The sequence below is a fragment of the Lemur catta genome, chromosome 19 (genome assembly GCF_020740605.2).
Source record: "Lemur catta isolate mLemCat1 chromosome 19, mLemCat1.pri, whole genome shotgun sequence".
NCBI lineage: Eukaryota > Metazoa > Chordata > Mammalia > Primates > Lemuridae > Lemur > Lemur catta.
This window is the reverse complement of record NC_059146.1, coordinates 10739704-10757668: the sequence shown is the minus strand read 5'-3', so window position 1 is coordinate 10757668 and position 17965 is coordinate 10739704. Positions and strand designations below refer to the sequence as shown.

Genomic DNA, 17965 nt, shown 5'->3' with positions numbered 1-17965 from the left:
ACCGTGCTATTTACAAGTTAAATACATGAAGCCAGTGGACTATCCTTCATCATCCCCAGAGATGCAGAACCAGATAACCCATGACATTATTTGGGAAAAAGTCATTTAACATAAACTTAGTGTTGGAGAGATGTCCAAACTTCACTTTTTTCTCAGTTTAGAAGTCTGAAGTTGTGTTCATAGCATGATACCAGACACTGAAATGAAATATACACACAGAGTACATACACACACATGCAGACTCAAAATAGTTTATTCTTTTCAAGCGTTATAAAAATTGGTGCTATGTTTTCATGTGCCGTGTCTATAGAGCCCACACTTGGTAAAGCCTGTTAAGAACATTATGGCAACTGGACCAACCTTCTGTTTCCTTTCCTGAACATGAAGATTTGTGTTATGTTTAACTTAAAGTAAATAGAAACAATTAGTGTATAATTATTCCTTATATGAATATTCAATTGTATAAGCAGTATTTATGTAATTTTTGGATAGAAGTTAGATATTTGCTATTCATTACTGTATAAAATTTTTTAAACAAACTCGCTAATGATTCTATGAATCAGTACGAGATTTTATTTCGGAAGAAAGCAATGGGAAATGAGAAATAGGGTAACTGCATAGGTAGCAGTAGAGAAAGCACAGTTCCTAGTTAGAGGAACAGCAACTTCCTAATTCTGGTAAGACAAAGTCATTTGGGTATAAATAGCGCAAGCATTAACTGATAGCTTAAGTTTCAATGGAGTTCTGGACACTAATCTTCAATGGAGTTCAGGAAATCCAGCCAGGACTTTTTTTTTTTTTTCCAGCATATTACAGGGGTACAAATGTTTAGGTTACGTATATTGCCTTTTCCCCACCCGAGAGAGAGCTTCAAGTGTGTCCATCCCTCAGACGGTGCACACTGCACCCATTAGATGTGAATATACCCATCCTCTCCTCCCCCCTCCCACCTGCCTGACACCTGATGAATTGTACTACTATATGTGCACCTAAGTGTTGATCAGTTAATACTAATTTGATGATGAGTACATGTGGTGCTTGTTTTTCCATTCTTGTGATACTTCGTAGAATGGGCTCCAGCTCTATCCAGGATAATACGAGAGGTGCTAGATCACCACTGTTTTTTGTGGCTGAGTAGTACTCCATGGTATACATGTACCACATTTTATTAATCCACTCATGTATTGATGGGCACTTGGGTTGTTTCCACGTCTTTGCAATTGTGAGTTGTGCTGCTATAAACATTCGAGTACAGGTGTCTTTTTTATAGAATATCTTTTGTTCCTTTGGGTAAATGCGCAGTAATGGGATTGCTGGATCAAATGGTAGTTCTACTTGTATCTTTTTGAGGTGTCTCCATATTACTTTCTTTTTTTTCTCTTTCCAACTCCACCAAAAATCTTTTAAGTTAGTTTATTGTTTGCTCTAATTTCCTTTTAGAATACATTTCCTGTTTAGAACACCTAGAGTGAACTTTAGTATCTGAAACTAATTATGTCAATAAATAATAAATAAAAAGCTAGTGCCAAGACTGATTTTAGACAAAAAGAATACCTTGAGAAAAGTAGAATCTGGTTAGTTTTGGAGAAAGTTATACCCAAATTAGCATCTGAGAAAGGAATTTTTATAGTTCTTAACACATGGTAGTGAAAGCATTTCTTATATTTCCATCTGTTTTAAATTTTCACAGATAAAGAATCAGCTATACTGATGTGTCTATTGAAGGCAAGGAAATTTATTTAGTAGAATGAATGCTTGCTGTCATAAATTATGATTATGGTCATAAAGCTTATAAAAATGAATCGACTGGTTGAGTACGTATAACTGCTATGGAAAGCTTAAAGAAACAAATTTTGAAACCTACCATTTTATATTCTTGTATTAAAGGAAAAATCAAAGAACCATACAGTCCCTACAACTGCCCTGGAAATACCACATTTCTTTTGTAGTCATAAACAGGTGTAGAAAAATAAGATTAGGGTATTATAAACTACTGAATTACGATAAATGTATGATAGAGGGACTTATACTAGATGTATGCAATTATCCAGAGAATTTGAATTGAGCATACTAGCTAAAACAGCTGAGAATGGTAACAATTTTTCATTCAATTGGTAGACAGCAACTGGCACTTAATGTTGACTTATTCTAAAATAAGTTGAGCTATTACAAATATATTTCAACACACAAAAAATAAAACCTACTGCAGAATTTATAAGATCACATAAAAAGTAATGAAGAGAAAATAGACATTAGAAAAAAATAGCAGAATAGATAAATTGAAATGCTACTCCTTTGAAAAATTTAACATTTTAGTTTTAAAAAAATTATAATTGCACAATTATAGAAAATATCTGACACTGGGATACTTTATTTTGTTTACCGTTGCTCACTATATTATAGCATTTTAATATTGCCCTGAGGTTTAGGATTAATTTTTCATGTTAACACTATTGTTTGTCATTAGATTAGGCTTGTCTTGTCTTTGGTTTTAATTACTAAAAGCCACTTGACCTGAAACAAACAAATAGACTTTAGCTTTTAGAAACACATTATATGAAAAGGCATCGTGAGAGAGTGACTCTGAATGCTTTAATTTGCTTCTTTTGATTGGCTTGGAATGTTCTTACTGAGTTCCCTTAAAGATTGTCAGGAAAAGAAGTAGTGTTATTAGTTTAGTTTTTGATTGAGTGAATTGATAATTTTGTGTCACCCAAATAAAGAATAAGAACATCAGAATGGAAACAGAAACTCAAATTAATCCCAGTCAATTAAAATTCTTATTTTGCTTATTTTCCCCCCAAAATTCACAAAATGTAAACTCATTGCTCCAAGCATAATACTTGTACAAAAATATTTTCTTTCTATTAGAATAATGATTAGGACTAGAAGTTTAATTGCACACTGAGTACATTAACATTCATTAACATACTAAATGAATCATTAATACATTATGGACAAATGTTTATCTTGTTGGGCACTATCAATTTGAATAAAGTTTCACATAATTTACTCAGTAGACATTCCTCATTTCCTACTCTTTGCCCTTGGCTTAAATGGTTTGATTTATCATTAATCATAGCTCTTGTGTTTATAGTATGATCATTAAAGTTCAATGTAATTAGGAATCTCCAAATTGCATTTGAGGTTTCTGATTTAGAGACTTCAACTATATTCAACCACTCATTTGTGGAAGGAAAAAAAAATCAACTTCCTTAAATTGAATGTGTTTTAAATTTTATGTCACCAAAAAAACATATAAATAAATAAATAAAACCCACTAATCCGTAGTTCCCTCTACCCTATCCATGTATTAACCAATAATAACGTTAGTCAGTTGCAAACCAGGAATATGGGCTTTTTAATTTGTCACCACATGCTATTGGTATATAAAATCTTTATTAGAAAAATAAGTCAACTTATGAATTTCAAAGTATAAATGGAAATATTTTAGATAAGCTGATTCATGTCATCAAAATATTCAGTATGGAGTGAAACATTTGAAAACATACATCCATCTTTAGATTGAGATAATGTTCTATCAATGCAAGGCAGCTAAAACAGAAGATGCAGGAGGCTTTGGGTAGTCAGAAATTCATTTGACCTTTCCCACTAATGAGAACTATCATCCCTAAGAGCATTTTTTCACTCGAGTGCATTTTCATGTTAACCTACATAGAGATTATGGGTTAAGCAGTCACACTATATTTTGCCTTATTAGGTAAAAACTATTTTATATTAGTGAAGTAATTTTGCAAGTGAAGTTTGGAATCTGATTTTTGGTTCTATAAAACATTATTTGAACATAATCACACCACATTACAATTCAAAAATATGTATGTAACATGTGATTTTGGTTGGAATATGAATGACTTTTGTTTGCAGCAAAGTGCTATGCTAATGAGCTCTCAGCTAGGAAAAAAAAAAAAAGCCTATTACTGTATTACGTTAGTTGAGGTTAACCTTAAGTAAAATCTGGAGTTTGGAAATAAACTAAGTACTCTATTTTTATTTGTTAATAACAATTATTGGTAGAAAATCTGAAATAATAGAAAAATGTAGATCATTAGCAGCTCTTTCCACATTTAACAACTTATTTTAGCGTCAGTGCCATACTCTAATAAATGTAAATATTTGGGTTCTCAGCTAAATACCAAAAGCTTTTCAAATTTTGGATGAGCTACATATTTGGTTGAGACTTTTAAATATATTAATTAAAAAACTGATTCTAATACACATCACTTTCATTGCTTTTTAATATACAAATATAGTATCAAAAATAGCAATATTTTCCCAAATTAATTTTATTATTGGAGGCTCTTAATATAGAAGATATTCTCTAGCAAATTCTGTAATAGACACTGATCAAAATAACACTTCAGTTTCTCAATATTATTAACAAACCACAAAATATGATAAACTATGTCTACTAAACCTATATTTTAGTCAATCAGTAAATGAAGATATTAAAATAATTTAATCAATTTTTATGTGGGTATTAGCATTTACTATACCAACTTCGTTGCTGAAAATTACTGTATGATAGCCTAATAAAAGTCCAATGGAGTGATTTAACTAAATCATTTTTTAAAAAATTGTTATTTTGTCAACCTGTCATTAAGCTTTTATGTCAAGTAATTGCAAGACATAATAGTTGCTACTTTAGAGATAAAAGTGTGGTTCCTCTTCTAAAGCAACTCTGAAGTAAATACACATATAAATTCATAAGATATATTTTATTTTACAAAAATATTTTCCTTTAATAAAAATTTTCACGTCATGTATTTCATGGGAAACAAAATGTACATAGTGAAGTAATAAAATTTTATTATCCTTTGGATCATATGCTTTTTCTTTAAACTCTCTACATTGTCTTGTGATGCTTTCTAACCTAGATCTTGATTTAGAATTGACCCATCAGTAGATCCTAGAGGAGAAGCTACATAGGATCCAGATTCAAATTCTGGAAAGCAGCTTTTTTCTCCCAGCTCCTGCTCCTTCTTGATTAAGTAGTTCTCCGTGCTGCTGATTCAAATCTCTAGGCTTGAAGTAGGGATCACTAACATCCTTTTTTGTTTTTACTTTAACATATAAATGATCTATACAATATGTTTTATGAAATAATTATATAAAGTTAATTATAAAATATAACACACATTAGGAAATATAATTACCAAGTTTTATTTCTTAGAGATTAAATATGCAAATAGTGGTTGAGGGGGGGAAGTTTAAACAAAAATGTTGGATGGCAGAGAGAAAAAGAATAAGAATAATAAAAAAAATACAGATAGCAGAGAAACTAACCTAGTGATTTTAACTCAACCAGAATTATCCAAATATGAAATATTCAACACCAACAAAAGGATTTCTCAGAGGACTGGAAAAGTTTTGCATTCAACAAACACAGAAGTAAGAAAATAGAGGAAGCAAAAATGGAGGGTTGGAGCAAATTGCAAAATGCCTATCAGTGTAGAAGGACAGTGGGTGTCATCCAAATGATGGTTATATGTAATCAAATGACCTTAGTTCACAAGGGAAATTTGTGTGTTTAAAACAATATTTAAGTGGAAAAGGAAAGGGACTACTTTTGGCTGCCACTAATAGGTATCTAAAAAACTTGAAATTCTAGTTTAATCACTGACATCATTATTTATAAGTGGTGTTGCATTGCAATCTTTATTTGCTATATTCCTTAGACTCAGCTGAAAAATTCACTTGCATTCTTTCAATTCCCACCAAGCTTCCTAAAGTAACCTTAGACAACTAAATTCATTTGAACGGTGCAGGGTAAAAACCAAGTGACTACTCCGAAGAGTGAAAAGATAACAGCTAGACTGATCATTTATTTGACCAAGTCTGAACTTGCAAATTTCCAGTCTTTGGTACCATAGTATATGAATTCCAGTGTTGTGGTAGCAGTAAAAGAATGTTGAGTCTCCATGAGCAAAATGAGAGTGATATAAACCCATTATTCCCTATCATCGGCCACATGCAAGTTATTATTTTTGGTATTGCTGATATAGTAGTGAAGACAAAGCCCCTCCATATTATGCTTATAATATAAGAGGAAAGATAGAAATGCAACCAACAAATAAATATATAATTTAATTTTAAGAAAAGATAATTACTGAATAGAGATAATTTAAAAGTTAAGAGCCGCTTTTTATATAATGCATAGTCTTTTAAGATATAGTCTTAAAGAAGGTGATAATTGAACAGTGAGTGAAAAGAGGTGGGAAAGCTTGCTGTTGGGACAAATGGAGGAAAAGGTGGCTCCAGTGAGGAGGGACATCAAGAATGTACTCTGACATGGAGCCTCCTAAGCATCTTCAAAAACCAGCAAGAGATGAGTGAGAATGGGTAAGACAGACCTAGGCTTTTCTATGAAAACAAATAGAGTAGGTAGGCATGGGATGAGATTTCTGCTCCACTGAAGGGCAGCGAAGGAGCAGGATTGTTCGGCTGCACCTGAATATTCATTATGCCTGAAACTTGTCCCATTTTTGTGCAAACCTTGTCATTTCCATGAAAGTTATTTTCACTCATTTGAACTGCAAGATCAGTACAAAGTAGCTCTGAGCATCGTTAGGAAAAGTATGGATTTTCCAGAATATAGATTAAATCATTAGTGAATTTTATTTTCAAGGTATAGTCTTTTGAAACAGAGAGAATCATGTGTCCTATTTGACTCACTCCAAGCTAAATCTAGGCAAATGGCATTTGAGGTCTAATTATGTGGATCATCTTTGTTGTTCTGACAACTGTCTTCTCCAAAGAAGTAGGCTGAGCTGGAACACTAGATTTGAAATATCAGATGTTTGTAAATGTTTAGATTGTAGTTCAATATGCCCATTTTATGCAGATGATTTGTGTCATCTAAATACAGTCTAATTTGTTATTATACTTGCTGACTTGATTTTTCAATTTTCATTACATTTATCTTCCATGTAATTTAGTGGCCAGAACACTGCATTGAGAGTTAAGTGACATGGATTCAAGATCAAGTTGCTGTCACCATGCACCACTCTTCTTTAAGCCACTATTTCTTCATTTATTTTTTAAAAAATAGAGTACCAGTTATCTGCCTTCTTACGGAGTTATTCTGAAAAAAAGAAAGAATAATGTATGGAAGTGCTCTTTGAAATTGTAAAGGACTGTTCAAATGAAAGCTATTATTACATCAACAAAAAGAAATATACCAATATGTCATTCCACTAGCATAGAATTATTAAATTATCATTTTGCAGACAAATAAAAGAATGTCTTTTATAATAATGTCATATCTTCAATTTGAATTCTGTATGATACTAGTTTTAATGAATAGATTATCCACATTACTATGCCTACCTTACTTCTTTCTAAAAAAAGGTATATCGTTATATAATTGTAAAATTATGTATGTATGTTTAACGGGCACTTTGTAATTAAAAAGAAGAGGCTGAAAGATGAGTTGTTCAGAAATCTACTGCACTATCTAAAATGGGTTATAACTGACTTTATTCTCACTTCCCCTTGTCTGGCATTGCCAATTCCCTCTGCTCTACTCATCATTCATCTCTCAATGAAAGCTTTCTTAAAGATAAAATCCACTTAATTGATCCCTGGCCTTAGGCGTATCATTATTACATTGATATAGGAATTGTCTCTAAAATTCCACTGAACTAATATTTACTTGGTCTTTTATGTTCTTTGAAACATCTTCAAATTCAATTATCAGTGCGTGCACACACGTGCACACACACAAACCAAAAAAATAAAAAAAAAAAACCTCCAAAAATTCTTTCAATTGCCTCTTGATTAAAAACTGGCTTAAACTATTCACTTTTTATTTAATATAAATCTTTTTTCTTTAGCTCTTATATTCATAATCTGTGTTAATGTATTCCCTTCTTTTCTTCCTTTCTAAAATCTGGCATTATTCCATAAAAATTACTCCTTTGAAATTTGAAAGGCCTCATACCTCAATCCTTTTCCTTATCCTTTAAGTCCAGAATTAGTGCCATAAACTTAAACTTAGATTGGCTCTTTTAGATCATTTAATATAGTCTTGGCTTCCGGGCATGAGACATATGTGCAGACACCTGTGTTAATTAGGCCTTTTTAAAAAATGTATTTATATATTTTCTCTCATTTCTTCTTGAAAATAAAATTTATAAATACATATAATTTGCATTGAGTTTACCTTAAATGATAATCACAATTCAAATATAATTTGAGTAACTTTATTTAAAATATAAATAAAATACAGTATGATTGTGTGTGCACATATGTATATACATAGATACAGTTAATTAATTAATTAAAGCAAAAAGATATAAACCAATGACCCAGTACTTATTAGACTGTTCTATTTAAGTTTGAAGTAAGCTTTAGTTAGCCTCTTCTTTCTTAAATGACACTGGAAAAACTTAAATGTTTAATAATATTAACAAAAGGAATAAAGAGGAAGATACTTTTTATTTACCATGTTTACCCTACCTATATCATAGTATTAAAATATGTCTTGAAATGTTGTTATTGACTGCGCTGCTTTTTATCATTATAAAATTTTCTATAAGAAAATAACAATGAAACAATAAAAAGCACTAAGACATTTTTTCCATATAATCATTCCTGCACTTTGTTATGAAAAATAAATTTATGGAGTTATTTGCAAATCTCCTTTCCTTAAAAATAATAAAACCTAAATTTATATAGATGACTCATAAAGGGAATGTAATTATGTCATCTTTAAACAAATCACCTTGGACACAGCAAAGGATATTCATATTTAGAGCCCTTGTGTCACTTTCCATAAACTACATATTGAGTAATCACCCAATCAGGGAGCTAATTATATCTATACTAAGAACCTTGTACTTAATCCTTGAACTCAGGCATTACTGTTTGTGCACTATTGAGCTAAAGACTGCCTAAAGAAATTAATATGCGATGCTTTCCATACTAACTTAGCTAATTTTTACAAAATTTGTGTTCAGCTTAAAAAAAAAAAAAACAAGGAAAAAGTTACACATGTACAGACAACAATTAGTTTAGCAGGCTATTGTAATTATTCCTAAAGAAATAAAAAAATATTTTATGCTGGAATTATAGATGTATCTGTACAATGAAAATATATTAATTAAGCAACTGTATAAAATGAACATTGAATAAAAATTTATCCCTAAGCTGAATTTCATATATTTCTAAAATTTCAGCTTTGTTCATTAAAAACACTGAAGACAAATTTCCTTACTATGTTTGCATATGAAAAATAAAATGTGTAAAACCAATATAGAAGTTTATTTTAAAATGTTCATTGGGAACTGACCTTCCTTGATGTTAAAAAATATATTAGTGGTTTTATAACTTTATTGGATAAAATAAATTATTAAAAACTGACTTTGCTAGAAAATTTTGACTGTTACTTTGACAAGTGGTTGAACATATAAATAGAAGTAAAGTTGTTCCTTTTATAACCTCTGTTAATTTTATAACCTTCCTTCATTAGATTATCTGCCCTTTATCAATAGCTTTCACACAATAAACTTTTTTTTTTCCTAGCGAAGGCAGTATTTATTAAATGGCTTTCATAAAGGTTGCCTGTTGTTATGTTGGGAATAGATAGCTATTTGTAATCCCAAAGCTCAGCAATAACATTAATTCTAAACTAAAGGTTGAAACCATAAATTTTTCTAATATCCCCTGCAGGAAGATGAACTTTGCAATCAACAAAATGAAAACAATAATGCTATTTCATGAGTTTTTAATTTTATTATTAAAACATGCTAAGGTAATATGTGGCTTATATAGGGAAATATGCTGTTGGCTTATCATATTTCTTTATAACCCAAACTATAATTGTTATTATAAAGGTATAATGCTTGATTTTTATACACACACACTCCAAAAATATATATTTCAGAATTGATTAAGTTATTGTCATACTTTATTTGACATTGTTAATAATAAACAGATTCAAATTTAAGCAACCCTTTTATATACATTTGATTTGAAGAAACATACATAATACATAAATATAAATCGATTTATAGTCATTTCTATAGTCTGACCAAATAGCTTAGTCTTGATTCTCTCCAGAATATTATAGATATTTTCAGGTAGTGAGAAATACTTACCATAGTCAGAAGAAAACTCATTGATAAAACTCTGTGACTACTATTACTTCATGACCTTTGCCAATTTTGCCAGTATGAAAAGAAGACTAAGGAAAGTTTTTGAACATGACATGTATCAGCTACTACAATATCCAGTCCATGGATAGTCTTATAATTATCCTCCACTGTGGCATAGCAGTTTTCCAAAGATGAAGTGTAGAATTTTGCCGTACAGTTAGAATGCTAAAATGTCCTTTTGCCTACATACAGTGTCTTTAGATAACACTTTAAACAGGTGACTATGTTATAATATGCATGCATTTTCTTGATAAATGTTTTTTATTTGTACTCAGAGAAAATATAGTGACTTCATTGATTGTTAGGGGGAAGTAGAGACTCACTTAAGTTATGATAAAAGAACAAGTAGGGTGCAAGAAAAATTACAGGGATACAATTAGTGGAAATGGCAAATAATTACATGAATCCTGAGGCAAATGAAAAACTAAGAAATGGGATTGGGTTAAAGAAAGACTGCCTGAAATCCAGTCAAAACCAAGGAAGAGGAAAGAAATGATAAGTTCAGTTGTGGAACTAAAGGTGGATATATAGAATAGATTAATCAATTATGAGAGTATGTGGGAAGAATGAGCATTGTGAATATCCACATGGTAGCTATTTGTTTAGCAGTGATTGCTAACAAACAAGGTATGTTTCCGAAACAGAAAAAGAAAAAATTTTCAAGATAGAATGATTTTATTCCTGGAAAAGCTAAAAGGAAAAAATGAGAACTTAATAGAACTAATGAAAAGTTTGAGAAATTGGCAAGCTGCAAAAGAAAATTTAAAAAAACACAGTAATTCCTATTTCCATGATTTTCCAGTAAAATAATGTTTAAAATAACATATTACAGAAAAAATAATACTGAATCTATATTCAAAATTATTAATAGTAACTATCTCTGTGTATTAGATGTAATTGGTAAAATAATTTTTATCATTTCCTTGTATGTTTTATATACTAAACATAAACTTATTTTTAAAAATGATTCATGTGATTTATGTATTATATTACATACTGAAAAAATATATAATGACAATACATACAAAGAATAATTGAGAAAAAATAGAGAATAATTAAATTAGAGACTGGGAATACAGGAATAGATTAAGCAAGAGATTGTGAAAATAAGAAAAGAATAATAAAATTATAAAATGTAGAAAGGTACAGATAATTTACAAAATGAGAACTCAGTATAAATGTCTAATTCTAAAAAAGTCTATACTCATATTGCTGATTAAAATACTTTCTCTATTAAGAGGAAGTAACCATAAAATAGTAATAAATTTTAAATTTCAAATTTTACAGTTCGTGTTCTTATTATATACCATGTATGTATACTTTCCTGAAGAAAACGTAGTTATTTTCCTAGATAAGTTATTCTAATTTATTATTTTTATAAAACCATAATAGAAGGGAAAATATTGAACAATAATTTTGCGATTTGCTTATATATAACATTGGGATATAAGAGAAATTTCCAAGGCGCCCAAAGGATTGGATAGTTCTAAAGCAATTAATTTCTAGAACTCAATTCTTTGTTTCCTAATATTTATCTTTCTGAGACTGTGCCTACATTGTTTTGGCTTTATGGTGCCATTTCTAATTCCATATTTGTTATCTTCCCTCTTCTACTTTACAGAATAATTGCAAACATTTATCCATTCAAAAGCTGACTACCCAGAAGTATAAAAACTACAGGAACAAGTGATAATGATTGGTGCACCTATTAAAAAGGTGAATGACTCTAAGAACTGTTCAAAAATTATATTTGAATATGAGGTGCTTATAATTATTTTTAATCAGATGCAAGAGAGTCAAATTGATTTTTTTAATTAGTGGATGATTCAAATTAATTTTAATGATAGAAATACAGTAGAAATATAATATTGAATATAGCAGAAATATAATATTGTATAGGCTTTTCAAGGAGTTTTCAAAAACCAAGTTTCATTGCTGTAAGAAAACTTCTTATTCTTATCTAAATATTTATGTGAAAAGTTTCTTCAGCAGTTACAGAAACTAAACATATTTAACTTCTTTAACTTCAGAAGTTTCTTCAGCATTTTTCTATAAAAAATGAATAGCAAAAAATGAACAAATTTTGCCTCGTTATAGCCATATAAGCAATATTGATCTATGAGCACAGAGACTAATTTTGGAAGAGTCATAGTAATCTCATTAAGGGCTGTATATCTAATGAAATATGATTTACAAAATATTTATACAAATTTTGATGTATGTTTTTATTTAGCTTAGATTTCTACTAATAATAAGCTGAATAATAATTTAAGCCATAAGGTTTAACACAGAAAGCTATTTTTAAAATTTAAACATATATATGGGCAGCTATAACAAAATACCATTTGACTGTGTAACTTCTAAGCACAAAATTTTATTTCTTACAGTTCTGGAGGCTGCAATGTCCAAGATCAAGGTGCTGGCAGATCTGGTGTCTGGTAAGAGTCTATTTTCTGATTCACAGATAGCACGTTTTCATGGTGTCGTCACAGGGTGCAAGGAGATAGGCTTTCTGAGGCCTAGGCTTTCTAAGGGAACTACTCCCATTCCTGAGAGCTTCATCTTCATAATGTAGTGATCTCCATCATGTCCTCACATCTTACTATCATCAGCTTGGGGGTTAGGTTTCAACATATGAATTCTGGGGGGGACACATTCAGACCATAGAAACACATATTTAAAATTTTCATAGATACAGTAACAAATATGAAAGAATATGTAACAAAAAGACTCTCAATATTTCAATATGCTATCATGCTATATTCTATTAGTAAAACATAATTACAATGAATTAAGGTAAAGCTTCTTTGTGTATTTAATTTATATCAGATGGTATTGGGTATCAAATCACTATGGTGTTTAGATACCATTGGATTTACTGGAAAATGATGCAACCGTTTATTAAAATTTTATTATTAAAATATGCATTACAGTAATAAATTATGCAAAGTCAAATCCTTTACAATATTTTAAAATTAAGATATGAATATTAGAAAGACGAAGACAAAATAACTTTTGTTTTTTATCTTTTATGAGGTACACCAGTAAAATTTCAGAGACAGACTATATTCAGAGTTAGGAGAGAGTAGGGTGTGAGTTGGCTGAAGTTAAATATGTTTTGTACGGACATGTAAACATGGTTATTAACTCTGGTCTCCCATTCAAATTCAGGATTTTTTTTTTTTAAGATAGATACCTGAGGTCCACCCCAGCACAAGTGAATCAGAATTTCTAGACAGAGAGGCCAGTCACCAGTGTTTTTTTTTTTTTTAATTTATTATTATTTTTTATTTAAAAGCTCCTCAGGTTTTTCTTCTGTTTAATACAAAATGTCTCTATGGTCAATCCATTAAAAAAAAAAAAGGATGAGAAATAATATGGGTTCACGAGAGAGGAAGAATTTTTCTCCTTCATATTCATATCAGTGACTGCTTTTCAACTATTGACGACTCCTCACCCTTCTTTTCCTCCTCCGTGTGTAGTGTAAATTAAAGAGTTAAAGAGATAATGAGTTTTGGTCAGTGTAGCTCCTCAGAAGTTAGGAAAAAATGAGAATATAGCAAGGACTGGATGAAAAAGAAATATTCTCAAGTGGCATAAGATTAAAGGGATTTGGGGGTCTTTTTCATTTTTACTTGGTTTCCTTTTTTGTGTTTCTTTGTTTACCATTGACTCCCATCCTTAGAGAAGAGGAATTCTAATGAAGAAAAAGAAAATTTTGCTTAATGTATAAATCCAGGAAAGATGATAAACACAGAAAGGAAAACACTGGAAAATATCCAGGTTGGCAAATGGAAATTGCTCATTGAGTCACCTAGGAATTTGCAGTTTGTACTCGATATTCCTAACTCTAATTGGTATAAAAGTGCAATTGATCTTCTGGTACTCAAATTTTTTAACATACCCTTTTTGCTACTGCTTTTTTTGTATTTTAAATAATTTTTTTAAAACTTAAAAAGGGAAATGTGATATTATGAATTAAGCCATAAAATAATTACCCAGAGAAATCATGTAAAACTGTAAGAAATATCTAATGTACTTATTTTAAGAATTTAAATTTATTCCAATTGTTTCTAGACAAATGTAATCCATTCATAAGATTAGTTCATATTTTTCCAGTTGCTTACACACTGACTCCAGAATTTGGTTTCAGTATATTCATCATGTTAAAAGCAGGGTTTAAATCAAATTGCACCCATTTTAACTGTCTAAATACTAGGATTCCAGCACCAAGATTTGCTGCTTTGTTGAAATGTTCTACCTTCTGTCACATCCAAAATTGGTATTTCTGTAATCCTCACACATTGGTTTCTATGGACTGTCAACCACCCCTCTGGGGCTCATTGGAAAGCAGAGAGATTCTGTACATGTAATGTAATAGCTTATTTTAATGGGGTCCACAGACATTTACTTCTAATTGGTCACACTGAATATATGAAAGTCAAACTGAAAGGTTAGCTATCCCTAAAGGAAGAACAAAATGTTTTCTTGATTATCTATCATAATTTGTCTCATTAAGACCATCAGCAAGTCATGGCATTTTATACTCTTACGGTGTTTCCTAATTTAGGATTTTAGAGCCAAACAATATAAAACTTTTGGCATAGCCTGTGATCACATTTAATAAATATCCACTTTGGTTTTCTCATTATAATTTTATTTCTTAAATTAGAATGCTGCGTTATGATACATAAAACCTTAAAATTACTAAAGTAGAATTCCTTATTGAATACCATTAGTTGATAACCATTTATGAAACATTATGAAATATTTCATTAAAAAAACTTTTTCTTAGAATAACCATATTCCAACTAATTTTCTAAGCTATGTAAAATATGAATAGAAAAAATACATATACACCAATTCAATTTTAACAAATAGCAGAAAATAAAATTATTTCTTTTCTCTGCATGATATCTAAAAATGAATTGAACTTATATTTTAAGTAAGAGCTTCCTAATAGCTCATATATTTTGTTCTAAAATATTCCAGAAGTTATTTTGTTGACTTAGTTAAAAAAGGATTTTCTTATTTTTGCATCTGTATGTGTATATTTATGTTAAAGTTGTAAAGCCTTGTGCTGTTTGATAGTTGGATAATTAAATTTACCTTAAAATATATTTAGTAGAATATAAATGGCCCTTCCTCTTTCATTGACATCTCAAATGTCATAAAGCTAGAAATGATTTCTCAATGTACAAGAAATATCACATTATATGGAACAAACTGGAGATAAAAGGGATAATAGATCTTAGATTGTTTTTATATTTATCCCATACATCAACTATTTTCATAACAAACTAGACAACTGTTCACGGATTCATTCTTTCTGTCATATTCCATTTTTGGTTCTGATTGGTATAGCCAGACTGACTGCATGACAATTTACATGAATTATGAAAACTAAATGAAAGTATTTTTTGAATCATATATTATCTCCTCTGAATTTTAGAGTATAGTTGCAGGATTGATCTTGGGTTCGTATTAGTCATTTTTTTGCATGCTGATAAACTTGGTCAATTAAATTAGTGAAATAAACATTAAAATTGAAATAAGGCATATTAAATTTTGTCATAAAATCATGATTTTTTTTGGATGTGAAATCAGTGTAAATCTTAATTAAATTAATATCCAAAGGAGATAAATTTATATTTCCACATTTGTATTTTATACTAAAATATGCACTAATTTGAAAATTGCTTAAAGATTAGTTAGAAATAACTAATCTCACCATCAAATAACTATGCCAAATTAAATTCATTTCATCATAGCATACAAAATATAGAGTGCATTTTTGAAATATAAGACTCTTTTATTTACCTAGACTCTTCAGGTAATATAGACCCTTTAATTTATCAAGGATATGTTATATTTGTATAGAGATTTTAGTAAACAAAAGAAAATATTTTTGAAAGGTATTACACTGACATAAAATTTCTTAATAAGTGTAAGTCAAATGTTGTTTAGGCATTTTGGATTATACTTTAAAGAGACTTATTATATTGATATGTTTTTCTTTTATATGTGTATAATTTGTATAAAAAATCAAAAATAGTAAATATCTTGTAAGACCTTTAAAAGTATATTTAATGTTATATAGAAAATGTATAGAACCTACATAAGTACACAAAGTTATACAAACCCATTAAATATTCAATGAATGAAAAAATACAGCAAGAAAATAACATGTAGCCATAAAAATGCATCATTTAGAAAACAAATTATAAACCACAAGATGGAGCTGGAATTACATTCTATAAAAAGTTAATGAAAATTGACTCAAGTCATGTTTTCAAAATGTGTATACTCTATGCAGTACATGATTCCTAAAACACCATACAAAATTGTATTTTATAAGTACTTATATATTTTCAGTAACAGATATTATTTAAAACATGACTCTATAATATGCATGTAAAACCTATTGTCAAACGACAAAATTACAACAAATTTAGTTTAAAGATCTAGTTGGCTTTTATTTGTGATTCTAGAATCAGGGAAGACCTCATTTTATAAAATGGAATGAGTGTCCTGATGAACTTGGTAGAGGAGTTTGGCTTTGTAAGGCAAAAAGAGCTAAAGAAAGCAGAGACAGAGAACAAAAGTAGATTGGCCATTTCAAAGTTACTTTCCTTATAGGCTTAAAACAAAGGGGACTGCCTTATTATGCTGACTTGGGTTGACTAGAATTTTTTTTTTCTTTAGAAAAATTGGCCCATTTCAAAGTTCAGTTTGATTGTGTGGCACTTCATACATATGACTCCATTCTGGTACAGTCTGATGTGTTGGAGCCTAGTACAGGAGGCTGGTCCATAACAATGACTTTATCACAGTAGATTCCATCCATACAATTATGCTAAAATTTCACAGAAATATTTCTACGTTTTAATAAAAAGAGATAATATAATCATCCAGGCTGTATGTAACTTATAGAAGTGACTGCTCATGTTTCCTTTATTAGTTTCCAAATAACAAAATGATATTCATTATGGAAAGAGGATTTTAGTTATGACACTCAGAGACGATCAGTTAGACAACATTGCGTGCATGTATACATATATATCTATATATATATATGTATATAACTGTCATTTAAGAGAAAACACTATTTAGTGAAGACCATTTACATTCTTCTCACTCTTTTGTCTGTCTTATCATCTTTGGTAATTTTGTGAACTAAGACAAAATTCACTTTCTTGAACTTCCATTTGGGAAAATTCTCCCTCGTCTCTTGGCTTGACTTCCATCTTTGTGAAGGAATCTCTAGCAGTCATCTTAACCACAGCAAAATCTCAAAAACACTGCTAACAATAACAATATATTATTAAGCTATGATAGGCAATTTATTACCTGTGAAACTGGTTTTATTCAATATTTTATTTCTAGGCTTTTAACAAAACACTGACTAGAAGTAGCAAGGGACTTCACCAAAAAACTAGTTCGAACTAATAAACAAATTAAATTAAATTTTCAGGATACAAAATCAACAAACAGAAATCATTTGCATTTCTCTGCAAAACTGGTTTCATTTTAAATTATTAAATTGAGCACAATTTATTTATTGTCTTCTGTTTAAGACAATGTGATACTCAGCAAGAATATACTCTATTGGAAGGATTATACTTTATTAAGAGAATCTATCACCTCTAGATACACCAGAAAGTCTACTGTAATATGAAAATTAAGGACAAAACCAACAACTTCAGATTGGTTTAAAAGTGGAATGTAGACTAAAGTTTCTTTTTTCTGTATAATCTGCATAAGGTATATTGAAACAAAAATTAAAACTA

General features: G+C 29.9%; 1 long non-coding RNA gene across 1 annotated transcript in view; it reads left to right on the top strand.

The window, feature by feature from the left end:
• LOC123624529 overlaps positions 1–12589 on the top strand; it is a 40495-nt gene extending 27906 nt beyond the window's left edge. Inside the window, exons 2-3 of the long non-coding RNA XR_006730142.1 lie at positions 11797–11891; positions 12563–12589. This is a non-coding gene — a long non-coding RNA (uncharacterized LOC123624529). The remainder of the gene's footprint in view (positions 1–11796; positions 11892–12562) is intronic.
• The last annotated feature ends 5376 nt before the right edge of the window (positions 12590–17965 follow it).